The sequence below is a fragment of the Dermacentor silvarum genome, chromosome 1, assembly GCF_013339745.2.
Source record: "Dermacentor silvarum isolate Dsil-2018 chromosome 1, BIME_Dsil_1.4, whole genome shotgun sequence".
In the NCBI taxonomy this organism is placed as follows: domain Eukaryota; kingdom Metazoa; phylum Arthropoda; class Arachnida; order Ixodida; family Ixodidae; genus Dermacentor; species Dermacentor silvarum.
In genome coordinates, this window is record NC_051154.1 from 170,526,372 (window position 1) to 170,553,985 (window position 27,614).

The following is a 27,614-nucleotide window of genomic DNA, read 5'->3' on the forward strand; positions in this document are numbered from 1 at the left end:
CATAGCTGATAATGGAAGTGATAAATGAAGCCGCTGAGAGAACAATTTCTGTCAACTTTTTTTTTTTTGTTCTGCAAGGTATTGACCGCCAGAGACTGCACTAGCTATACATACAATGCCTCTTAAATTCCGGTTTATGCGAAAATAAAGCTTCGGCTTCACTGTGCACAGCACAACATGAAAATATTAGAGCAAAATCTTGTTTCGCGTTCTTTGTTGTTTTTGTTTTTGGTTCAGCGTGCATTATCATGGCTGTTACGTTGTTGATGTTACTGTGCATGGAGGTACATAGGCGTAGAAAAATACGCTACTGAGATTTGGCGGTAAAAGGTCAACAATAAATCTGCACTGAGCCAGAATAGTATAAATGGTCTAAGCGCAGGAGCAATTTGTTCAAAACAAACTAACCCCGTGGTTAGTCTGAAATCTGGCATAAATGTGGTATCACTACGCTTCCGACAAAACATCGTTGCTCAGCCAAAGCTGTGCAACAAATGATTTCATGTTGACATGAGCGCGTGCGCTTCCGGAAGTCGATGTACGTCTTCTTTTTCACCTGCTGCTTTGCATGTTTTCATACCTTGTGAGTTTCTTTGCTTTCTTCTAAGCACACGATAGTTGCCCATATTTCCATATAATTTTGGTTTACCTTCTGGGAGCTATGGGGCGCGTATATTGTAAGGATTCCTTTCACTCGATTCTATTCCTTCCGTATCAACCGCAGATAACGACCGACCGATCTCGGTGATAACGTTGAAAGGACCGCCGCTCGGACCACTGACGAAGCCCGAAAAGGAATAGCATTGGAATAGAATCGTTACATCATCTCGGCACTTTTTTTTTCCTTCTTTTTTACGTGATTCCTCATGTTCACATTGTTGAAATTGGTGTGCAAAATTTCTTTTCTTTTCTTTTTTTGTGTGTTTTTATGGGCTTGTAATTTTCTTGTGAATAAGTATATATTTTCTGGAATGCTATATTAGTATAACGTAATTACAATTTTGCAGTTTTGTTTTTATTGGTCTCGGAAAGTACCCACTCCGGAAAATTACATCCCCGAGGATAGACTGGACGTCGAAACATTCTTTATGCACCCTTACTTCCTCTGAATTTTTTTTACGTGTGCATTTGTTGCCAGAATAACCTTAGTGCACCCTTTTGCTAATTTGAGGGTGCTAATAGGGTGTTTTTCGCTAGCACACACATCGCAGAATTTAAGGGTGCTCGGGCACTGACGAATCGCGTGACGAATACGTCACGAGCCCGCGCCTTCTTTGTCTCTCTCTCTCTCGCGCGCGCGCGTTTTGCTGAGTGGCGCACTTCCGGTGGCGGTCGCGCGCGCGAGCTGTTGCGTTTGTCTCGTTTCGCGTAGCGGACGATTTTTCGCGCTCTGCACGAGGACACCTGATCAGTGCCACAATCACGAGCAATGATGCAGGCGTAAGAGGATGAAAGAGCATGATAGCGGCGCTGGAACACGGTAGAAATGACATAGTTTCGTTCTCTGCACGTAGGAAAAAGCACACGAAACGGAAGTACGTCACTCTTGCTACGGCACGGAGTAAAACGAAGACTCGCGGACATTGTGTTTGTAGTTTTTATTATTTCTTTAAACTTTATATCGTCTACTGAAGCAACAGATCAAACAAATAATTGATGTTGCCTTGAATAATTCTCGAAGTCACGTGTCACTGGAAGCTACGTCACAGCACTGCCAATTACGTAGGCGCACTTGTGCGACTGACGTCGACTGTCCAGCTGGGAGCGCTGCGCCCGCGAGTAGAAGGGCGACCGGGGCTTGGTTTGAAATTTCAGCTCTTTTCGCGGCGCGTAACGTTGTGATACTTTGCAGACACGATCGTTCGCGCGCATTGCATTCACTGCTTTTGTCAGCTCAAAATGCCCCAACCTGGTGAGGTCGCTTTAAGCAGTGCAAGAGAAATTTTCTTAAGAGAGCAATTTATTTCCTAGAACAATTCGGGATCTCAAATCTCGAAACGCGTGCCATCCTCAGAATTCTTTCTAAGTATACGTGCCTTGCCAAATCACCCTCTTCAATTCGTAAATTGCAGTATGTGCCCTAAATGGATTAGCTATTGGTTAACTATAAGTTAATGAAGTCATGTTAGTTAGTCAACCGTTTCAATTTCTCGTGCAAGTAATGTACGCTTCTACGAGTAATTTAGCTCAAGGAGTGCTATGTGAAATCTGCTACATGGGATATTTAAAAATTCTGATAAGATTAGAAAAAAAGTTAGCGTAGCTTGCACTTCATCCGCAATGCTAAAGAGACAGCGGAGCTGATGAGTACCTAGTTAGGCCTGGCTTTTGGGCTAGGCTAAGTGCTACCAAGTCATCCCCAGCATTTTCCGGAATTTATTGATTATTGATTGATTATCAATTAGCTATTGATTGGCTATCAATTGCCTATCGATGACAGACTAAGCCTAAGTAGTTCCAATAATGCTTAGCTAGACTTAGCCAAGCTCAGCTTCGCTAGTTCACATGGGTATGTGCCATTGCGCTTGGACCCTTTGTGCACTGCCGCCAGGATCGGCTCACATTTTTGGATTCAGCAGACACATTACACCCGACTTAAACAGCTCCGCTGTTAAGAGAAACGCCATAATATCACCACGAACAAATGTAAATAACAACCAGTGAGACACCAAAGCAGGCTGTATTACTTCAATATTTACGATGTCTTAATGAGCGTCAACGATTAGCACGATAAAGTTTTCTATCAAGTCGCGGTTTATGCGATATTTAATCAATGATGTGTACACTATGATTTTGTAGAAAAAGGTATCGACTTCCTTAACTTGATTCCAGAAAAAAAACGGTATTGATCTCATCATAATTTGTGCGCACTGTAAGTAAAATGCTTTCACGTTGTCTTTTGTGAAATGGGAATATTGTCATACATCCGACTCTAGCACGAAGCTACAAATGAAACCATAGGGGTTTTTCAGAAAGATAGGTTCGCATTGTAGAAAAAAAATTGTCTTGGACTTGGGGATTGAACCCGGGACCAACGCCATTCCGGGGCGGTCGCTCTACCATCTGGGCTAAGCATGAAGCTAGCCGACCTCCGAGCGAAGCCGAATTAATCGACAGCTCGAAGCACAGGGACATGGAATGCGGCGAGTCAGTCGGCCCAAGCCCGCAAGGTGGAGGAAGGGTCCGCTTTCCTCCACCTTGAGGGTTTCTGCATAATTAAGTTACCATATTCAGGTTGTGTTCCAAATGAAATTGTTTCTTTCTGCAGACTACTGAGAATTTCACCTATTACAAGGTGATGTATTGCGGAGTTTACCTGCACACTAGATGTGGCGCAGGCATCTGGCGAATATGATAGATTGTAAATGGTAGGATGAAGTCGACCGTGAATTTCAGGAGGCATACTATTGTTTACATAATGGTGCTTTACAAGGAATGTGTTTGGTGAAACCTGCTTCGAATACGATAGCCATGCAGTCCGCGGCCGTCTCAACAAACCTCGCCGCTTCAATGCAAGACGCCAAAGCCTGCGCGTATTTTTACCTTTTTTTTCTCCCCCCCCCCCCCCCCCCCTCCGGGCCACTTCGCGGCAGCTGCGAGCGGGTTATGCTGTTCTTTTGTTCGTAACGAGGGTTTTGTGCGGTGTGCCCCGAACCAACAGTGCGAAGCCGCTTGCGCCAGTCGCCTTATAGAATATAACACGCTCTGTTCAGCGAGTGACCGACATGCGCTAGACAGGCCAGAGAAGCTCAGTCGTGGCGAGGCGGCCGCACGTCGCGCTCCACGAGGCCAAGGTGCGGCGTTCGCGCCTTCCGGAAAGCATCCGCGCCAGTGGCGGAACCGTGCGGCCTCCCTAAATCAGCCGCGTATACGTGACGCTGGCTTCCCGGCAAGAGCTCTTTTGATGAACTGTGCCGGGGGACGGCGCTATTTGCGCGCGCACACCACTCTTCATCTCGCGACGACGAAGAGGGCCGCGTGACTGTCTCGTAAACACACACACGCAGACGTCCGGCGCTCGGGCCGCGTCCATCATCTTGCGCGGCGCCTCGCGCACTACAGGGAGCGTGAGGAGCGCGCGTGGCCTGTTTGAACCAGCCGCCCTTGTTACCAACAAGTGTTCAGCGTGATATAGGGTCGCTGATTATTCCTAATGAGGTGCGCTGATTCAGTCGCTCCCGGTGGCCCGCAGAACATTTTGCGCGAAGCGTAGTCGTAAAGATTTTGACACAGGAGGAACGTATACAGAGCGTCACCTGCGGCTTCGCCCGACTGAAGAACCTTTCCAGAAGGCGCACTCTGCACGCCACCGAGTCCCCTTTGACGCGAACGGGCCGCCCGCGTTGTTTAGATTGCTGAGGTGCGCCAGCGAGCAGCGAAACAGGCTGATTTTCCGAGCGAATGTTTCTCCGACCGTTGTTCCCGGGAGCAGCCGTGTATATCAGCCGCAGCCGACGCTGCCGACGCACGTCAATTCTTTGCGTCCGTTGTGTCTTGTTCGACCGTTTCCCGGTAGTTTCTCCGTGTTCTACACAACCTATAGCTTATTCGCGAAGAGGAGAATAGAGCGAAAGCACGTGCAATATTCGGTGAACAGAGGTCTCCCGTCGAGGTTTATCGTATGAGTGCAAGAACTGCGGCGGGGCTCACCGAAGTCTGGCTTGTTATCAAGACTGCGTATTGGTCCTAAGGTCTACGGTGCTTTTGGAAAATCCAACAATGTGGGACTATGTAGAAGATCCACAGCAGTGCTTCACAACCTTGGGAACAGTCTGACCCATCAACTGCATTAAATACCAATTGCTAAGTCCAGGTTTTGGCGATTACGCAATGCTAATGGTACAATGTGAATTTGCTGCAGTACCTGATGTCGACAGGTATTTGCGACTGTTATATAGACTTGCTATGGATCTTCACGCCATTTCAGCACTAGTGCTCTTTCTCTCCCATGCTTTCTCTCTTTTCGTCCCTGTATCGCTTTCCCCCAGTAGAGGGTAGCAAACTGGACGTGCGTCTGGTTAACCTCTCTGGTGTTTCTCTCCTCTCTCTCTCTTTCTCTCCTTTAGTACAAGTTGAAGCTGCCAAGCCACTTTCCAACTCGACGCAGCATCCCTTGCGAGTTCTTAGGGACGGGACCTGTTGTTTAGGAAACAGTGTTCTAGAGAACTTTACATATACGAATGATTTATGGAGAAAACTGAACAAGGTAGCTATACTGATAACTTATTTTTGCCCCAGAACTGCATGGTCTGTGGGAAAATGGGAGTTGTGGAGTTGGGGAAATTAGTTGTGGAGTAACTAAGCAGCCTACCAAGACATTGTACTGTGAACCCTGACCTGATTAGGCATCAGGTGTTTACGAACTTGTCCAAATGTTGAAGACAAGAGCTCGTTAAATTGCTCAACAGTACGTGGAGCACAGGTGACATGCATGCAAGAGCTTGAAAAGTGGCATGATTGGTGTCTGTTTTGAAACCTATGCAGGATGCCACTGATTTAGTCTCGTATCTCCCGGTCTCCCTAGTATCTGGCGTGGCCAAGGTAACGGAGAAGCTTTTCTCCCCCTGGACGTTCGTCGAGCAGAAAGGAATTAATAAAATTCTGGGGTAATTCGTGCCAAAACCACGATATGATTATGAGGCACGCTGTATAGTTGGGGCTCCGGTATAATTTTGACCAGCTGGGGTCCTTTAACGTGCACGCAATGCATGGTACACGCGCGTTTTTGCACTCCGTTGCCATCAGAATGCGGCCACCATGGCCGGGATCGAACTCGCGACCTCGAGCCCAGCCGCGCAACGCCAAACCCACTAGGCTACCACGGCGAGTAAGCATGAAAGAAAACTTCCAGAATAGATAACTAGTTTTCCACAGCGGCTACGCACTCAATACAGTGCATTAGATTTTGTAAGCCACTCTGAACACCACAGAGAAAACGGTCTCAATACAGTTGCTGTTTTATGGGTGTTTCTAAATTATACTCCATACTACGGAGGTCTACCAGCCCCTAACTGTAAACTATAGGAACCGCGGGGAAAACATCTTACATGTAATCCATGTTTTTTTTTTTGTTGTTGTTGTTTTTTTTTGTTTTTTTTTCCTTAAGTGAGCGTATTGCATCTTCCCTCGGAAGTACTCTAAGCAAGGAGAGGCGCATTTCTCGTTCTGTACCGCCGTGGGTGTCTTTTCTCCCCTGTTTAACACCGCTTAGATGGTCACCCAAAGGTATTTTGTTGTATATCCACGCCACTCAGTGTGTTTGTATATACAGACGACATTTGTATGTGTGTCTCAGGGTATCATCAAACTCCCTTACCACGTATTGGCCATACCAATTTGCAAAACCCTGCAATTTTGGTAACTCTTTGCCTATCAGTGTCAGCAGAGAAGTTGCATATTATTCTTTCTTGGGAAAATGCAAAAGGCTCTGACCCTGCACTTAAGTTGGGAGGTCATCCAATTCGACATGTATCCAGCGTTCGCTTCCTGGGCATCATTCTGGGCAGCAGAATCATACGGCGATGAACTGTGGATTGCGCTACAGTGTCATCGTAACAAAGACCTGAAGTATTTCGGCCTGTTGCTGGCGCGCTGAGATAAAGAGAAATGGAAAGGTAAGGAAGCCAACCCAACGAGCATCTTGTCTGCTACCCTACACGGCGGGTAAGAAAACATGGGACAGAAAGAAGAAGGAAGGAAGAGAATGAACACTACGCGCACGTACATAACAGAATGCACCACATGAAGCCCATGCCCATGAAGCCTGCCGACAATGAAAATATGGAAAACAAGGGAGAAATTACCTGGGGCTTTATTTGAAATGTAGAAAGGACAAGGTAAAGGGAAATGAAACTTGCCGCTGGTGGGAGCCGAACCCACAGCTTCCGCATTCGTCGTCATCATCAACTTAATCCTCATCATCAGCAGCCTATTTTTATGTCCACTGCAGGACGAAGGCCGCTCCCTTCGATCTCCAATTACCCCGGTCTTGCGCTAGCCGATTCCAACCTGCATCTGCAAATTTCCTTATTTCATCACCCCACATAGTTTTCTACCGTCCTCGACCGCACTTCCCTTCCCTTGACACCCATTCTGTAATTCTAATGGTGTACTGGTTATCCCTCCTACGCATTAAATGGCCTGCCCAGCTCCATTTCTTTCTCTTAATGTCACCTAGAATATCCGCTAGCCCCGTTTGCTGTCTGTTCCACACCGCTCTCTCTTCCTGTCTCTCAACGTTACGCATAACATTTTTCGTTCCATCGCTCTTTGCGCAGTGAGTGAGTGAGTGAGTGAGTGAGTGAGTGAGTGAGTGAGTGAGTGAGTGAGTGAGTGAGTGAGTGAGTGAGTGAGTGAGTGAGTGAGTGAGTGAGTGAGTGAGTGAGTGAGTGAGTGAGTGAGTGAGTGAGTGAGTGAGTGAGTGAGTGAGTGAGTGAGTGAGTGAGTGAGTGAGTGAGTGAGTGAGTGAGTGAGTGAGTGAACTTTATTCGGTCCACAATAGACGCGAGTAATGCGCAGTCCTTAACTTGTTCTCGAGTTTATTGACCTCCAGGTTTCTGCCCAATGTGTTAGCACCGGTAGAATGCAATGATTGCACACTTTTGTTTTCAACGACTGCCGTGTGCACTCCAACCCATTTTCATCCTTCTGTAAATTTCCTTCTTCCGCATTACGCGCGCGATACTATGCCAATTGAAATAAGGTGACGGCTGCTCTCCCGTCACGTACTACGTGACGGCTGTGATTAAAGGATATCTACATGCGCCTCCGTGACCATGTGTGGCGCTGGCTAACACTCCCAAGGCAAAAATCAAATATCCAGGAAAGGGAACGGGAGAAGAGCCGTCGCCGTAGCTTATTTTGTAGAACATCGCACGCCTAATGCGGAGAATGTAGGTTAGACTACCAGCGACGGACAACTATTTCTTTTTTTTTTCGTCCACTTTCATTTCCTTTTACCTTATCATTTCTACATTTCAAACGGAATCACAGTTAGTCTATGCTTTCCATGGCTTCATTATCGGTTGGCTTCGTGTGGTTGTGTCCAACAAAAAATTAAGCCCCTCGATACCCTTCTGCCGTTTGTGATTACAAATAGTCACTCAGGCGGCTGCCACTTCAAAATAACTGAAAAGCGTGATAACTGCAATCACGTAGGCGCAAAACGCAGGCGTTTTGTGCTATAGCGACAGATGTGGCCAGTTTCCAAATTCTTTGTCTCAGAAAGTATTCTGGAGTCCATCCAGTCTAACGCAGCCTGCAAAGAGAGGCGCAGGACGTCATATCAAATATATGTGTACAACAGGTGTTCAAACTGCACAGTACTCTATAGACGAGGCAACCTCAAGTTTCCACCCACGACACGAGGGCCGATTGCTCCCTTAGCGGAGAGGAGGAGGAGAAGGAGGAGAAGGAGGAGAGAAAGACAGAAGGCAGGGATGTTAACCAGAAATGCGTCTGGTTGGCTACCCTACTCTGGGGGACGGGAAAGCGGAAATAGAAAGGGTGTGCTTTGATTGGAATGACCCTAGAGGAAAGATTCCAACGTCGCCGGTCGCCTCCTTTCCCGTCAGAGCAACCACGCGCCCGTTTGTGTTGGAGTGCGTTCTACCAGTGTTTGTGTTTGCACTTCGGCAAGCGGGGTCTCGTCATCTTATGAGCTCTTAAACAGTATTTTCGTGTCGCTCAGTACCACAACAGCCTCGAAAACACTATACGCTGAGATCATCCCGTGAAGCTTCGTATTTCAGAGAAATTCACAGATGAGACAAGCGCCGCGCTGTACACAGAGTCAAATCAAACATTTTTCACATCACGTGCCTTGTTTTGATACATATCTTGTGATAAATCAAGTGGCCCTTACGTTCACAGCGAGAAAGTTTAGTAAGCTTCGTACACACGGGCGCGTTCACTTAATGCTGACCCCTTTCGGTAATAAGCGCACTGCAGGACCAGCTGATAAGAAACATTGTCTAGGTCAAGGGGGCAGTGTGGAAATGCAGTAAAAGCAATAGCATGTTTTGGCAACAATTCAAAGGACAAGTATCATGGCTATTTTCCGGTAATTTTACCTATGGTCTGCGAGCCTGTAAGGCGGCCGCGTGACAAAATGACAACTGTAGTAGCTTACACACTTTTCAATTGCGCAGTGTTTCTCATAAAGCACTTAGCTTAAACTTTGCGGGCCTTTGCAAGTCATTGCACTAATAATTGTTTTTTTTTTTCAGTCACAGTTGAACTGCAGAATATCTTACATTGTCATTGCGTATTCCACTATACAAAATTAATGTAAATCAATTGCCTACCAAGCCTGTTACCGTAAGTTAGAATTTCTTTCTTCTTTATTGTGTCCTGCGCTGCACTGTATAGTATGAATGTGAACAATTTTGCCTGTTTAGGTTAGTTTGACTGCCTTATATGCGCAAAAGGCGTGCACTACTTTGTCTACTGTGACGAGTTATGTTTCATATGAAAGGCGAGATAAATCATTTCTTATTCTCTGTGTTACCGCTCCTGTAATGGACGCGTTTAGGGGGCCTATCAGTTTGAAAAAACAAAACAATACAAAGAAACACTTATTATATGACGCGTGCTCGGCCTTGCAATCTGTATCTACTCTTGTTCTTTTACTAAGCCATCTGTAAGCAGTATCTGTAATAAATAAATAAATAAATAAATAAATAAATAAATAAATAAATAAATAAATAAATAAATAAATAAATAAATAAATAAATAAATAAATAAATAAATAAATATTTTTGTGAAGCCAACAACTGTCGGATAAATTTGTCTGGAGGCACGCTACGAGATATATTATAGTTGCAGAATTGCAGACCTCGAGTCGCAGAACATAACAATTAAAGTTTTGTGCATAACCTTCCTACAGTTTGCGAAAAACAGCATCAATACCGACACTCCCCGCCTATGTTGAAGAGATCAGGCGGTCCAAGCGACCAAACTGTGCAGCACAGAGAGGCGGGACCTAATGTACAGCCGCATAACTGCCGGAATATACGCTGACCGAGCCATCCGACTAGCCTTGGAGGCGATTCCGGTAAGTTACATTCAAGTGACCAAGCACCAAAGATGCTGGCCTTTGAAGGAGCCAACCCCTTGGAGTGTAGTCCAAATGTTGCAAGGACGCAAATAACGTCCTGAAGCATCCAAGGTCGATCAGTTCCTTTCTTTCGTTTCACACAAATTAGACAAAGGACGCCTAGCGTATTAATGCGAATAGCATTCTTAGGATGCTTAACACACTTCCTGATGTCTAATTGTCTGCCTGTCTGTCTGTCCGGGGCTCTATATCCGTTTTCTCGACAACTTGGGTCACTGGGTAGTTCATGATCTATAGGGGGTAGAGCATCGGCCTGCTGTTATGAGGGATCCCGGTTCGAAACCAACCATCGGACCAACTCGGGTCTCCGGGTATGTGCCGTTATTCAATGAATTTATTTATTTATTTATTTATTTATTTATTTATTTATTTATTTATTTATTTATTTATTTATTTATTTATTTATTTATTTATTTATTTATTTATTTATTTATTTATCACAATACCCACAGTGCCCGTAGGCATTACATCGGGGGGGGGGGGAGAAGTAAACAAAGAACCAAGAAATAACTCAGGTAAAACAAACATGTACCCGGAACACTGTCATACTCGCACATACACACAAAAACACTATCTACTTCAATGGGCTTATTGTTTGAAAATACCTCGTTTGGGAGAATCATTGCCACAACGGATGGTAACTTGTTCCATTGGCTTATGGTTCTGGGAAAAAATGACATTTTTTTGCAGGCTATTTCTTTAATCTTATTTTCATGGTCCAGCTGTTGTGAAACGTCATCAGGCTTGGAAAATATTTCCCGGGGTGTATACCTATTCGAGAGTGGAATATGTTGTGAAAGAGTTTCATTCTGAAATATTTCTTGCGTTGCCAACCACGGATCCCGCTCAGCACAAGCATAATCCAGAACGGGTCGGAGATTTGATTTGTACAATGAAAACTTTGTCTCAAGTGGCAAATTTCTACGCAGGAAACCTAGAACGCGGCACGCTTTAGTTGTGATATGATTAATGTGACGGCTCCAAGAGAGATCAGGTGTGGAGTAAACGCCAAGATGTTTGTGCTCCTGAATTGATGATAGCTTGGTTGAATTTAGAGAGTAACAAAAGTCATGAGTTGTTCTTCTTCTCGAAAAACGCATATGAACGTTTTTTTAAGTTAAAAAGCATGTGCCTCTTGTTGCACCACTCATTCACTTTGTACAGGTCATTTTGTAAAACATTGCAGTCATGTGTAATATGAATAGTCCTGTACAAAACACAATCATTGGCAAATAGCCTGATTTGCGATGAAATACTGGAGCAGATATCATTTATATAGATGAGGAACGAAAGCGGTCCTATATGACTGATCATCGGAGCACGCCAGAAGACACATCAACATCACGGGATGTTTTACCGTTAAGCACAACTTTCTGTCTTCTTAAATTTAGGTATTCCTTTATCCAGTTAACAATCGTACTGTTTATATTATACATTTGTAATTTTTATAAGTAAAGAGTGAGGGAGAACATCGAACGCCTTCTTAAAATCTAGAAACAAACAGTCAACAGAATAGCCCTCATCCAAAGCTCCTGCTAAATCATGCGTCTACTCAAGTGACTGAGTTGTACAGGAAAATCTACTACGAAATCCATGCTGCTGGGGGCTGCGCAAGGAGTGCACGTTCATATGGCCTATAACATTACTGTAAAGCACATGCTCAAGTAACTTACATGCAACGCTAGTAAGTGAGATATGCCGGTAATTCAAAACACTACTTCGCGGTACACCCTCATGCACAGGGACGACATTGGCAAGTTTCCAATCATCTTGTTAAGAGATTTCTTGTAAAGATTTGGTGAAGATTGTGCACAGATATTTGGATACTTCCCGTGGGCATAAAGAAAGCAATGCAGATGATAAAGCATCAGACCCAGTTGCTTTAGACGCATTCAATGTTTTGAGAGCGGCCTTTATTCCTCGTTGGTCGATCATGATATCGCTCACGCATGAGCTCACCCAACACTGGGGTGGATCGCGCCACAGTGTTTTGAGTGTCAACATGAGCAGCGTACACAGAACTGAAAAACGAGATAAAGCACTCGGCTTTTTCAATGTCGTTACGGACGGTGGCACCGTTGCTATCAAGGGCCAGTATTGATAATACATCTATACTGTTCATTTTAATGAATTAATTGCCACAGTTCTTTCGGTCTTTTTGTATACACATTCGGAACGTGCTAAAGAAGTTATCTTTGGCTGTCTGCAAAGCTGCCTTCATCTCTTCAGTTTTTTGTTTTTTTTTTTTTTAGTTAGTTAATCTTTAGGCTTCAAGGAAGGATTTTTCTTATAAGCAGCGTAAGCGTGCGCTCTCTGCCTGGCCTTGCATTTCATGTCTCGCGAACATCAAGGCTTACTTTTGCTGCGCCGCGCAGTCAAAACCCATGAGGGTACATATCTTTCACGCATCTCGAGCAACTTGTTCTCAAATACGTTCATAATTCATGAATTCAGCCTGTGTCTCAAACACATCATAGTAGGAATCTAGAGCCACAGTCATATCACTGACACATGCTTTTTGATAGCTGTGTATAGGCCGTGGTCAACCGTTAGCAGCTCTCACATACTGCAAATTGATATCGCACAATACAGTTTGGCGGTCGCTTATGCCCGGCCGCACTATTGTAGAACGCACCTCTTTGGAGCCAACTATAGGGCCGCTGGGTAAATGCTACTGGGTGTGTGCTGCTCTGCAATGACTATATATATATATATATATATATATATATATATATATATATATATATATATATATATATATATATAACGTTTATCCGGTGCTGGGCGGAATCCACCCGTGGCATATATATTCAGACAACCATGTCTATATATCCACACACGCGCCACGCGCGGACTTGGCGGTGGCGGCGCTTGGTGGCGCAGGGTGCATGTCTATAGGGGGATACGTGCGCCTTAGAGGAGTCCGGCTGCATACAGGCCTCAAACATGACGCGTCTCTGCGGTGGCGATACGGTGTGTGCATTGCTTCAATACTAATCGAATTACCATCGATGGTGAGATGGGTTCTGCCGGAATTTTTTAACTCAGCAGAAAATTAGAACCGAGGCTTGGTGCTGATCCTTTGGAGAACGGCTTGGAAGGGGCTCTCTCTCTCATCGATTAGTAAGTGAATGGCATATTTATGATAATGATAAATTGTATTTGTTTTGGCCGGCTACGAGCAAAGTATTTAAAACAATCAATGCTTGATCTTAAGGGCACAATGTTTAGCAGAATTATGGGTCTGGTTGGTCGGGAAGGAGGGGCTGGGTAACGTGGTCATGGCCGATGCTGAGCGCACTGTCGTATGCAGCACTATATGATACGTCTGCGGGTGCTTCGGTACTTTAGTTTAGAAAGCAGTTGAACGGGCAGCTTGTACTGATGGCGAAAATGCGCGGTCAAACCTAAGGCACAAAATCAAATTGCTTTTTTTTTTTTTTTTTTGCACTGATTCAAGTTGATCTATCCTGTGCAAAATGAGATGATCAAACAACAGAGTCGTATTGAAGAATCCGACACACTAGAGATTTGTACGCCAAAAGCTTGCATAGGCCAGTTGCAAACTGCAACACGCATTTTCGATCACCAAGTTGTCTCAGCGAGTACGCGCTGACATGATCAATTTGTTTTCCTAATTCAACTTTGCCGGAGAAGTGATACCGAGGTATTCCAACTCGTTGGCACGTGGGTAATTAGCGCACTTTATTACCATACCCAAAATGTGAAAGCCGCATTTTGGTGGTCATCGTCATTGCTATTATTTTATTGTATTTAAATTTGCATCTGTAAATTGTTACTCCATTCGCACATTAAACAAATACGTTGTTCAGCATTTTTTGGTCATGAGCGCTAGCAGCATAATATCAAACCACAGCATCATCGGGATTCAAAAGTAGTTCAATGGAAGGGCTTGCGACCACTTTCAACTACATCATTGTATTATGACGTTTAATTAAGCCCTTTAAAATCATTTGCTTTTTGAGGAATTCCTGAGGGCATCTTAATTTTTTTCCCCATGACGCTCTCTGGCGGCGCCGCTGTCACCGATGCGGCCAATTGCTCCTGTCGCCATCCTGCTTTTTTCTTTGAGTTGCACAGTGTTAGAAAAATATTGACATTGATCAGTTAGGCGAGTTGATAATAAAATGATACATTAAATAAACAAGCACTCACATACTATATCATCAGATAAACAAGCAGTAGGTTAACGAACATTTGGATAAACAAGCTCTGACACATTACATAAAAAAGAAGTAAACAGTAACTGAACTGCAGAACTGCAGAATAACTGAAAGAAAGATATCAGGTGTTCGTACTTTACCTCTGTCATTAACAAGTGTCTGAATTTTTTGTTTTTTTGGCATCACGTTTATTGGCTACGTGAACTAGCAAAACAATTCCAAGACGCGTGTGCAAAACTATTGTTTCCCTGTATACGACTGCGGATCGGGCGCAAGGCGGTTTCGCGCCGTCTGTTAACATTTCTGAAAGAGTCTGAACTGATGGACACATGTATGGTGACAGAACCTCGTGACCCGGAAATAGTCGCTTAGGTGGAGCAATTACTGGCCCAGACTGTAAGGCTAGCCAAGTTTGTTGCAACAATGTCCCCAGAACCAACACCAACACCTGAATGCAGATTTTATGCTGCCAACACATTCGAGGGTGGAGAGAAAGCTGGGCAGCATGCCGATGCGTGTAGGTGATCAGCACCTCTTATTAAAATAAGTAGCTTTTGCTTGCATTAAAGAGGAGCTTGCGCTCTCATGAAAAGAAAGCACCAGAGAAAGGTGCTTCGGAAATAGCACGGATCCTTTAAAAATGTCATTTACGCTGCATATCGCCAGTCTATAAACTTGACGTCGGGTGCTTTGCTTTCTTGTAGACATTTCCGTAAGTGTAAAAGCTCAAAGCCCCCTGTCGCCAAATGTTAACAAATCTATTTCTTTTAAATGTTTTCTTTTTAGAAAATCTGCAAAATATAATCGACCAATGGCGCAAGGCCTTGAACTTATACGCTGCTCACACAGAAAGCCGACAGACCTTCACAGAAAAACATCTATTGATATTCTATAGAAGATGATAACTATTTTTACAAGACATTGCATTGCACGGCCAACCGCCAATCTTAGTGGAAATTCCATGCTCGCCCCCCCCCCCTCCTCCCTTCCTTCATATCACGAGACTGTGAATGGCACATGACCTGTAAACAAAGGAAAGGCCAGCGCTTTATGAATGCGAACACTTATTAGCGCATGCACACGTGCCTGCCAGCTCAGGTGCGTGCGGGGTCAGGCGGCGGCTCGTAGAACCGCAAGTACTTGCGAGAGCTTCATGCCACGCAGCTGTCCACCGAGAACGTGAGCGGCATGACATGTTTAATTTCGTCTTTCGTCTGTATCGCGCCAGTTAATTACTGCGTCGACTGCAGAAGTGCTCGTTTGTTTACCTTAACGCTTTACGTGTCTGGCCCGAGACAGGTGAAGCGACATCGTTATAACAAAACGAACCACGCACGCACGATGCCACTCACGCCTTTACGTCGGAAAGCATCTGTGCGAGCGCCGGAAGTAATGAGCTCTTGGTTATGAACACGTGCGTAAGTTGTCGATGATAACAAGCAATGTCATCGATTCGTTCAATAAATTTCTCTTCGTTCATTCATTCATTATCGCCCCGACTCAGTCATTTAGGACCAAACACTCATCCATAAGAAGGGAGACGTTAAAGAATTGAAGAAATATATACCCATTAGCTTGCTCTCAGTATTGTATAAAATATTCACCAAGGTAATTTCAAATAGAATCAGGGCAACACTCGACTTCAGTCAACCAAGAGAAGAGGCTGGCTTCAAGAAGGAATATTCTACGATGGATCATATCCAAGTCATCAATCAGGTAATCGAGAAATATGCGGAGTACAATCAGCCTCTGTACATGGCTTTCATAGATTATGAAAATGCATTTGATTTAATAGAGATACCAGTAGTCATAGAGGCATTGCGTAATCAAGGAGTACAGGAGGCATATGTGAATATCTTGGCAAATATCTACAAGGATTGCACAGCAACCTTGTTTCTCCACAAGAAAAGTAGAAAGATACCTATCAAGAAAGGGGTCAGGCAAGGAGACACAATCTCTCCAATGCTATTCACTGCATGTATGAAGTATTCGAGTTCTTAGATTGGGAAGGCTTAGGAGTGAGGATCAACGTCGAATATCTCGGCAACCTTCGGTTCGCAGATGACATTGTCCTATTGAGCAACCATGGGGACGAATTACAACAAATGATTGAGGACCTTAACTGTGAAAGTGTACGTAAGAGTGGGGTTGAAGATTAATATGCAGAAGACAAAGATAATGTTCAGTAGCCTGGCAAGGGAACAAGAATTCAGAATCGCCAGTCAGCCTCTAGAGTCTGTAAAGGAGTATGTTTATCTAGGTTAATTACTCACAGGGGACCCTGATCATGAGAAACAAACTTAAAGAAGAATAAAATTGGTTGGCAGTGCATACGGTAGGCATTGCCAAATCCTGACTGGGAGCTTACCACTGTCGTTGAAAAGAAAAGTGTACATATCATTGCATTCTACCGGTGCTAACATATGGGGCAGAAACTTGGAGGTTAACAAAGAAGCTCGAGAACATGTTAAGGACCGCAAAAAGAGCGATGGAACGAAAAATGTTAGGCCTAACGTTAAGAGACAGGAAAAGAGCGGTGTGGATCAGAGAACAAACAGGGATAGCCGATATTCTAGCTGACATTAAGCGGAGCTGGGCAGGCCATTTAATGCGTAGGATGGATAACCGGTGGACCATTAGAGTTACAGAATGGATACCAAGAGAAGGGAAGCGCAGTCGAGGACGGCAGAAAACTAGGTGGAGTGATGAGGTCAGGAAATTCGCAGGCGCAAGTTTGAATCAGCTAGCGCAAGACAGGGGTAACTTGAGATCGCAGGGAGAGGCCTGCAGTGGACATAAATATAGGCTGATGATGATGATGAAAATCTTGAAAAATATTGCAAACTCGCCACGGTGGTTTTGTGGTTATCGCGTTTTGCAGGCTGCTGAGCACGAGGTCACAGGTTCGATTCCCAGCCGCAAGATCCGCGGGTGTAGTAAATTAACCCTCGTGCACATAGATTCAGGGGCTAGCTAAAGAACCCCAGGTGGTGGAAGTTTTTCCAGAACCCCCCGGCCTATACGGCGTCCTTCATAGCCCCTGTGTTGCTTTGGCACGTTTAACCCCATTAGTTGATTTGATTGCAATATTGCAGTACAAACTGAAAGTATGCGAACGCAGAATTTATGTACTTAACCAGCACATTAGCAAAACTACGGGTAATTCGAGAAGACCAAGGTAAATGAGTACAGCGAGTAAATTGTGTAACAGCGGGGCGACGTGAGCCCTGGAACAGCCTTTGACAGCAACAGACTGCAAGGCTGTAAGGCAAATGCTGTAGTAAGGCCCCTCCCGGCCAACAAACCCTTCTTCCAACCGCCCCCCCCCCCCCCCCACCGAAAAAAGAAAAAGGCAACGCATCTGCTTCAAAAGGTGGCGCGTGTCACGAGACCGGACATAAAGAAACGGCAAGAACTGAGGCCTGTCAACCCATAATAGACGTGGATATTCTCTTAGTAAACACAACTAACCGGTCCAACTTGTGGTCTCTTATTTCACATGATGGAAATCTCAAGACGCTATTCTTATGACGCACTAAATTTGTCAGTCGACGTTTATTTAACAGTTCTATGCCACTGAACACAGATTCATAAATAAATCGTAAATTTTTCGTTCGAGAAGTAAAACCGAGTAGTAAATCCACACCGTTCCAGGATTTTGTTGTGCTGGTTGTTGCTGTGATGAAGCATGCTGTGCATCGTGTGCCCGCGCGTTTTCGGTGATAATTTTATGAAATATTGCGCAGCGTATACAAGTCACGAAGTAAGATACCCATGACTCGTCTACTCGCCTCATGAGGCCGTCCAGCTAGCTTCCTGTCGATTGAAACTTCGGGGAGCAACACATAGGTGACATTGACATTTAGTAAACTCTTACTGGCAATAACTGCGCAGCGTCACGCCTGTCCCCGCTAGCATTTGCCGGAAATACCGCGACCTCTCAGTGCAGACATGGCCCTATAACCATTTCTTTCAGCTGCAGATATATTGTTTTTGGGCCCCGTTCGTACGGCGGCTTGCGCTCTTTTTGCCGCGTTGTTTTAATTAATTAAGGCTGAAGTCTCTTTTTTAACAATAGGTGACGGAAAAGCTGCTAATTAGCAGAAGTACACTAATTAACCTTTTAAGCATGCATATTAAACCACATGTGACTAGGGAGTTCGTCCTTGTTGGTGCAAGTCGAGCTGCTGTTGTTTCGCAAATACTACAAGAAGGTGGAGACAGGCGGGCACAGACAGGCGGGCACGAAGGAATGCTGTATAGAAGGCCAAGATGTGTGCCTCGTTTTGCGGGATTATAAATTCAATACTATATTTAAACACCCAAGGTATTCTTACACAACGTTTGAAAATTGCAAAAACAAAAGGGAGAGCGTTTAGAGTTTTCATTTCATCGTACAAAATTTCGTTTTTTTTTCTATGCAGAACAAAGTGAAGGAAGTTCTTAATCTACAAGTCTTGGTAGAACAAAGTGCAGACGTTTTCAAAACTAATTACATATCATTTTAACTAAGCACAATAGACACGGAGCAGCCATATACCTTAAAGAACGCAACTAAAATTTAACAACTAAGAACAAAAAGTATACATATATGCGCATCATGTCCGCTAAAATCCGGTACACAAATATCCAAAGAAACTGCTAGGCCAAGCGTAGCTACCACATTCACGAAATAATAATTTGCAGATATACAGCAGTTATATATAGACGAAAACACACGGACGTGTCTTTCGTTTACCGCGACGTCAAGGTTTCTCCGCTCCCTACAGGTCCCAGTATAGTGCTGTCGTCTGCGCGCTGTGGTCTGCGCGCTGAACATCAAAATTGGGCCTAAAAATTAGGGCCACGTAGCGCCCACCTCCGCAAAGAGTAAAGATTTCTTAAAGCGATTACCACAGTGCATGGGATCAGCGTAATTTTTTTCCAGGGAGAATGCCTGTTTGTAAGAGGGGTGGGTGGTTGGTCATAGGGTGCCTCGATGCCAGCGCCGCCGTTCAGGGTGGAGACAACCCCGCTGGCGCCGCCATATTGAATCACACGAGCTCAGACTCGGCTACGCTTGCGTTCATAAATAGTGTTACTCGCGGCGCACTTCCATGTGCTTTGCCTTGATGAGGATTTTTTTATCGGTATCGCATCTGCACATCTTTATAACCAATAGCCGTTAACTCGTCGAAGGTCGAAGACGTAAATGTATGGCGCCGGGAACATGCCCCAAGTTGCCTAATTCAATCACATTTAATATGCCGTGTGTATGTTTGAAATACGCACAATTTTTTTTTTGCGCTTCGATGCTTGGTATATAAGGTTTGCGACCCCCTGTGTGTGAAAGTTTTTCTTTTTCGCAGTTGTATTTTGGTTTACACGTCACGCCTCCTTTACCGTAGCCAGCCACTCGCGCACGGCGGTTAGTTTCCCTTTCGTTGCGCGTGCTCTTCGCGTTCGTTGCAATTATTTGACGATATCTACGCGCAATTTTGCTTTTTTTTTGCCCACAAAACTGTGTGCTGACAGGATTAAGCTGGTGTAAAAATAACTGCGATGTGAAAATAAGGTTTAGTTAGTGCTGTACAGAAAAATGTAACGTAACTTGTCTGTGTCAATCTTGCGTAGTACACACAAGAAACCAAACGATGCACAAAGTACATTTACTTAGTAATGTATAGTACAGTCAATCATGAAAGAGATGTGTACATGAAAATTATATGTATTGTGTGGCGCCTGAAGGTTATGTTGAAAGACGAGATAAAAAAAAATTCGCAAGGTAGGCTCGACACACAATTCGGAATAGGGAGAGTTTTTTTATTTATTCATTACATGGGGGGGGGGGGGGGTTCAAGTGAGTACATCAACCTTATTACACACAATATAAATCGAAAACAAGAATACAAACAAGAAAACGCAACCGCGGGTAATATTAATCAAGATATCCAGCCAGAATACATCAGCTACCATCGAATACGTCTCATCAGCCAAACACATCGATGGCGAGTACAGAACATTTTATAAATAACCATTAGAACACTGATAACTACATTGAAAAAATAAACAACACTGCATGCATATCGCGTACAAAAACCGTAAATGGAACTAAGACAGTCAAACACACATTAGCAATGTTTTTCACTTCGAAAATATTGTCCATGATGATGTAGGGCTGTTGACTTCAACAGACGGCGCCCATCCCGTCGAATTGTCTCGTACTGGTCCTCTTCAAAGTGTTTCTAAGTACAAGTAAAACAACAAAAGTGATTATTGACATGAAAAGTTGCCTTGTAAATACAGAGAAACCATTACAGTGCTTAAAAATAAATTTTCGCAGAAGTAATGTTGTATACCTCGCTTCACACGTTTCGAAGAAATGCACAGGCTACAACAGACACCATGCCAGAAAGCGCCGAAACATTTTGGTCCCATGATGCCCCTTAACTCTACTGCACCTGGGCATACCGTGCACAAGCATTTAAAAACCGTCATAGTACCCACTACGATCGGGAATGAGCACGAATGGCCATCGGCTTACGAGCACCACGCTACAAATATATTCGTCTAAAAAATCAGCTATATAACGTAACAACCTCAGATCCGCAAGATATCTGCTGGGAAATCAGAGAAAATCACAATGCTTCGCTTGCCACGTACACAACAGCCGCTCTCCCCAGAAGAAGCACTGCGTTCTTTAGTCCCAAATAACCAGTAGCGAAAAAAAAAAAAAATTTGAGGGAAAAAAAAAAGAAACAAGAGACACACGATGTGTGCTTCCCGTGAAAAAGTAAAATAGGTGGTTTACATGACGATTTGTAGCTAATGTAAGACTATTTCGCGGCGAAACATTTTCGTCAGTCCTTAAAATAAGGGTACTACTCGCATAGACTGCGCCGATCAAAACGGCAAAAGCCTATGCGACGCGCGCTCGCAAACCATAGGCTACTCAGACAGCATCGGTGCAGTGCGTAGTTCGTGAGCGAACGTACGTACGTGAGCGAGGATCAAAGAATACTTTCTTATTTAAATGAAAAACACGGTGCGATAGTCAAAATTTTCTTGACACTTACCTCGCAAGTGTAGGAGTTATCCGTTGCCTTCCAGTGATACCGCTTTACTTGGGCTTCCCACCTCTTCCTTCGCTCTGGGTCCCGGGGGAAGCGTAAACAACGAAGCCCTTTACGCGTCGATCCGGTGCACTTGGGAACACAACAGCCCGTCATGACGACTCGATGCGCTTGACAAGCTTGTCATTCGTGCGGCTGAACACTGTCCAGCAAGTAGAAGCGCCAGCGAAGCATCCGCGCGCACTGTGTCTCGAACTAAGCACCGGCACCAAGCAATCGCAACCGCTCGCTGTGATTCAAGATGGCGTCGCAGCGAGAAAGCGGCGGCGCGGGGGCGGTCAAAGGATGGCACCACCCTGAACGGCGGCGCTAGCATCGAGGCACCCTAGTTGGTCAGGAATAATTTTTGGCCGGGGTGTCGGGATCCTCCTGGAGGGGTGTTGGGAGGGTAGTTGGGGGCGTATAAATCCCTGCTCTGGCCCTGTCGTGCACAGAGCATACGCTGCAGTTCCATGTAGCTGCGGTCTGCTACTTGGCGTATAGATACCGCGGCCGCCGCGGGGGGCCGCGACGAGTCCACTGGCTGAGTGCACTGCGGCTCGCTGAGGACGACCGCGTTTGGCTAAATAGAGGAGCTTTACGTTTGACGCATTGTAGGCGCCAAAATTGGAAATAATGGCGTCTACGTGAACATACAAAATCAAATTTGAACTGCGCGCCCCGGTGACGTTCAGTAGGCAGAGCGTTGTGGGCCCACCCCGCTCCGCCGTAGCCTTCGCAGTGCAAATCATTGAAGAAGGAGCGGAAGCACCGCGAACGGTATGTTTGATTGCCAATAACTCCGCTTCTGCTGGACGCATTGAAGAATTTTTTTGCGCCAAGGTATCTCCGCCCCCCCCCCCCCCCCCTCATTTCAATGAAGAAGAAACCACACCCCTTTTCAAGAACTTTTGTAACCAATAGGTACGAGAAAGTTTTTATTCAAGTCAAAGACAGCTATATCTACATTTTCTCTCGAGGTGGGTGTTCTAACAACCTTTGTTTTTAAACGTCCTGCCACAAGTGTTTCTTGAACGTTGCATAACACGCACTGCTTTTTTTATGACCATACAGAATTTTCAAAAATCACCTGTGACAGATGGCGTAACTGTAGTCCTTGAGTTGGATTACTCGAAGTGGCGGGCATTACTCGCCCGAGATATCGAAATGCATGATCGTATAATTAAGATAAATTAACTAATTGACTTTTTAATTCATTAATTGATAGCACATATTGCAATTTACGAAGGTTTCAAGGTATATCCACTTGGAACGACTTCTAAGGATCGCACGGGTTTCGAGATATACACCGTAAACCTTTCAGTAAAAATTGTACTATTGTCCCGCTTAATTTTTTTACAAACCACCGTTTCTTGCACTGAATCACAAAAGTAACTGGAACGCCTATGTATTTCGTCGCCTACTATGAATACCTCGAAACTCGTGACATCCTGAAAATTCGTTCCAAGTGGATAGCTTTGCGAACTCAACGGCTACAATTGGTAAATTGCAATATCTGCCGTAAGATGAGTAATTAAAACTTAATTACTGATTTTTATTAATTTGTTAATTATGAACTTTTATTTCTCGTACAAATAATTTACGCCTTCTTGAATATTCCCGCTCAATTACTAGAATTATGCTATCAGCCACAGGATATTTTTTTTTAAATTCCGTATGGTCTAAAAAATAAACACCCGGTATCCTAAGACGTCTACGCATCTTACAAAACATTTGAAGAAGTTTTCTAGAAGTTTTGTGTTCCGTGAGAAGTAGCTACGAATGTGACAAGTAGTTTTCGTGCTATTGACCCTTTTCGCGGCGCTCCCATGGGCTCTGCCATGTTTGATCACGTGGTGACGCGTCCATTGCTTGCCTCAGCTGCCTCCGTGTTTACAATGCAAGCGTGTGACGCCGGTGCGGCGCAGAAAACCTCCGTTTCAACGCATATCGCAGACGTTGACTGTGTGCACGACACGAAGCTTTGGCCACAACTTTAGAGGACATGTAAATGCTTTCAGAGCTCATTACGCCTTGTCCAACCGGCGCGAGCAGCGTATACGGTGCTTGTACTAAAAGCGGCGCTAGAAATTTATTCCAAGCTGTCCAAACTTTCCGCTTATCAATTAAACCGGGATCAATGTGCTCTTCGTTCTTTATTTGGCAAATATTTTGAAGCAGCGGCTTGTCATGTTTCTGACTCAGTAAAGTTCATCGGTTCCTCGGTGCGGCCACTATCTCATTGTTTGTTTTCAGCCTAATCGCTTGGCGAATGTGCTCTGCTGCGATAAGTTTGTTCTTGCTGCTCACAAAGCTTGGAATGTAAATGTTCTGTACTTTTGCGGTAGCTTGTAGCAAAGACGTATTATCGCTAGTCCCTCGCTTAGTCTGTGGACCGTCACGAAACGTTGAGCTTCGAACATTCGTGTGCTGTCGGTGTAGCCGCCGTCATTCATGCTTCGGCACATTGAAGTGTGCACCCATTCACTTATTATTGATACGTTGGCGATAGGGTAGGCGTAAGTTTGAGTGCGAGTAGGGGTGGATGAGTGCAGATAACGTGCGAGAAACTTACTGTGTCAGTAAGAGGCGCTAGTTCTTTTTGTAACGAGCAGTACTTACCCTTAAGTTCAGACGTTCCGGAGTTGAAGTCCTTTCTTTGGAGGTTAGCTATACAGCGCTGGCGGATTAATTATAATTTTTTTATCCTCGTGGAAAGCCGTGCATCGCGAAGGGTCGGCAACACAGGCAGTTCTTATGTAGCAGTGGCGACACAGGTTGATTCCATGCGAAACACTAATTTTGCAGCGACCTACCACACACGTCTTCTCATTTTGCAGCATGAATTGGGCACAGTGCATTAGCGAACACCTGTTTGCATTTTCGACAACTGATCGCACAGTAGCAGGCCAGAAGCAGTAACGGTTTCGATTTCGTGCGCATTCGCCGAGGCAACGTATGGCGCGCCGCCGAAAGCGCCATCTCGTTCCTCTAGAGCAAACTGCTCCGCGAAAAGGGTCAATATTGCTTGTGCTAGCACCTTATGGTAGTCTGTGGCCTCAGTGTCTCTTTTTGTGATTTTTTATTTTTATAGGAACCCACAACTGTGAATTATGGGAATTGTGCACATCTTGACGTTATAGCTGAAAAAATTAATGTGTTCTATAGTATTTAGAAGTGCGAGCTATGATCGAAAAAGAATATAAAAGAAATGGTGGTTTCACGGAACGAGGGCCGTTCTGGTGCGCTCCACAACAAGAGATGTGGGAATAATCTTGACACACTCATTTCCTATGGGATGTCCTATAATTCCCCATCTTAATTACTACCATTCCAAATTTACTCATTCATATCGCGCTGAGCATGGACTGCGTGATGAGCATCGCGCGCAATAATGAGTCCCGAAAAAAAGGGGCAGAAAAGAAAACAAATGAGCTTCATCTCTGCTTTTCGGTGTCCCCAAAATAGGCAGCGTAGATGAAAAACGAGACGCCTGAATGCATAAACGCGAAAATTACTGGGGATGCATCAACGTGTCCATAAAACGTGAAAAATAACTAAAGAAACTGTGCATTTGAAGAATGGTCTCGCGTCCCCTGCCGATAAGCCTAATTGTCTCGAAAGCGGTCAACGATCATTTCTCGAATAGGGGAGGGAAAAGAAAAGAATAACGGGAGCGGTCCGTTGTAACGACGTTGTAATGATATCTCCCCCTCGCCTCCGCTTTCCAGTGCCCCATCCTTCATACAGAGCCCTTTGTTAGCGCCCTTCGTAACGTCATTTTCAGTAGACTGTAGGATAGCCTGCTACCGCGACGTTAGATAAAGGACGCGGAAGCCTGGGGGGCCACCCTTGGCTATGTATCCGTAACGATCCGAGGCAGGAAAGAGTTGCGGCTGTTTTGCTTCAATCGAAGGAAAGCGAGCGCACCATGCACGCCTGCAGCAAACGCGCTCGAATAGGGTTTCGCTTTGCGGAGAGGTCGAGGCTGCGGCGTTTTCCCTCTCCCTGGGTTGTCGATTAATTGCACCTCGCGTTGCTGTCTGCCAGCGTCTGGGCTGTCGTTTTTCAATGTCAGATGCTCCATGAAAAAGCGAGAAATAAATACCGAGAGCTGAACAAACGACACAAAAGTTTGTTTCGTTGAGCTAATTAGCTAAAAGCGCTGCATTCATGCTTCGCGCCACTCGCGCGATGTTTTTCGTGATCTCGGAGTTCGGAAGGTTTGAAAAAGAACAGCCAACTGACGCCGACGTGCGAAGAATGAAAATCCCCGCAGTTTGACGACGACCCTCGATTCCCTTTTTGAAAAGCCGGCGGGCCCATGTAGGCGGAGGGTGACGCCACAACTCGACTTATTGTCGACAGATGGCGGCAGGAGTACCGCGTCTGATGACTCTTCGCAACTTTGGCAAAGTGCTAACTTGTGCGCGTGCGGTGGCGCACACCACGCGTTGACAAACGAGTTCCGAGTCAAGTTTGGCAAATTACCAATTTGTGGCGCACATAGTTAAACTTGGTCAACTCATTGTTTACATAATGCGCACCAAACTTCAAAGAATTCTGCGCATCAGCGAATATACAATTATTGCGGTCCTGACTTCTGAGCACGTGACTTTGTTCCGAGTGGATGGATTCATTGAAACGGAACCATTGATGCCAGAAAATGTGTTCCCGCGCTGTCCTTCTAATTACGGATTGCTACCGTAACACCTGGTACAGAAGCCTGGCGCATACAGACATATCCAAACCGGGAAAGAAAGAAAGAAAAAAAAAAAGAAAGGGAATGAAAGTGGAAAAAATTATGCGGATCCAGCGCACTGTGGGAATCGACGTAAGCGAAGCTTTCTGTGCTGTTTGCTTTCATTCAAGATAATTAGCGGTGCTGTTGATGGTGAATGTTTAATTTATTCGGCGTTTAGTACAATGCGAGAGTGGTGAGTTGATGGCAAAGGTTACCTTGCGCGTGCACGACTGCTGTTTGTCTGCGTAGTACACAGAGCAGACAGCCAGACGTGTTTGGGCGAGGCGTTGTTGTGCACCGTCGTTCATAATCTTCGAGAAGGTTAGCATTGGCATTGCCGCACACGGCACTCATCGTGACCTTAAGTGATAAGCTTAATTTGAATTATGCGGCTGCTACGGCGTAGTACACAGAACAGACAGCGAGACGCGTTTGCTTGAGGCGTTGTGGCGCGCCATTGTTCATAACCTCCGACAAGGTTAGCATTGTCAATGCCTCACACGGCACATCGCATCGTGGAAGAAGTGTTAAACTTGAATTGAATTATGGGGCTGTACGTGCCAAAACCACAATCGGATTATGAGGCACGCCGTAGTGGGGGAATACGGATTCATTTTGACCAACGAGCACCTAAATCCAAGTACACGAGCGTTTTTTGTATTTCGCTCCTATCGAAATGTGGCTGCCGTGGTCGGGACAGAACCCATGACCTCGAGCAACGACATAGCCGCAAAGCACAAGTGCAAGGAATATGTAAAATAAAAAAAAAAATACTAACTAAAAATTACATGGGCTCGATATACCGGGTGTCCCAACTATCATGCACCAATATTTAAAAATATGTAAATGCCACGTAGCTGGACAGAACCGAAATACAGCTGTTTGCTGTCGCTTAGAGATACTCTGATTTTTTTTTTTGCATTCCGCCTAATTACAAAACTATTTTTAATTAATCAAAAAGGGAGAGACATTTATTTACAGAAAGGCAGAGAGGTCAGCCTGAGCTGTAACTTGCTCTGGCCTGCTACTCTACACTGGGGAAAAGGGACGGGGAGGAAAAGGGTTAATGAATAATGATGATGATGATAAGAGGCGGAGGTGTGTATATACAAGTTTACAACGTTGTGGCATCTCTAAAGCCGTGCGTCCAGCCCAGTGGCTTGTAGAAAGACTAAAGCGGCACTGGTTATCAGGGCTGCGCTGTTTGCATAGGGCCAATGACCTAAAAGAAACCAGATGAAAAGTGTCAATGCGAAAATTGTACAGCAGCATAAAAAACTCCCGATACAGCTTTCTGCTGCTCAATACGAGCTACATAAGACTTCTTTTCCAAGCGTAAAAAAATCTCGCTAATACACGCAAAAATGCCGCGCGACTGGCCGCTCGAGGCACTTTGCGTATTCACGGGCATCGTTCACGCACTCTAGCACGCATTCACACATTCTAGCAAGAAAAAAAAAACTATTTTCAATACTGTT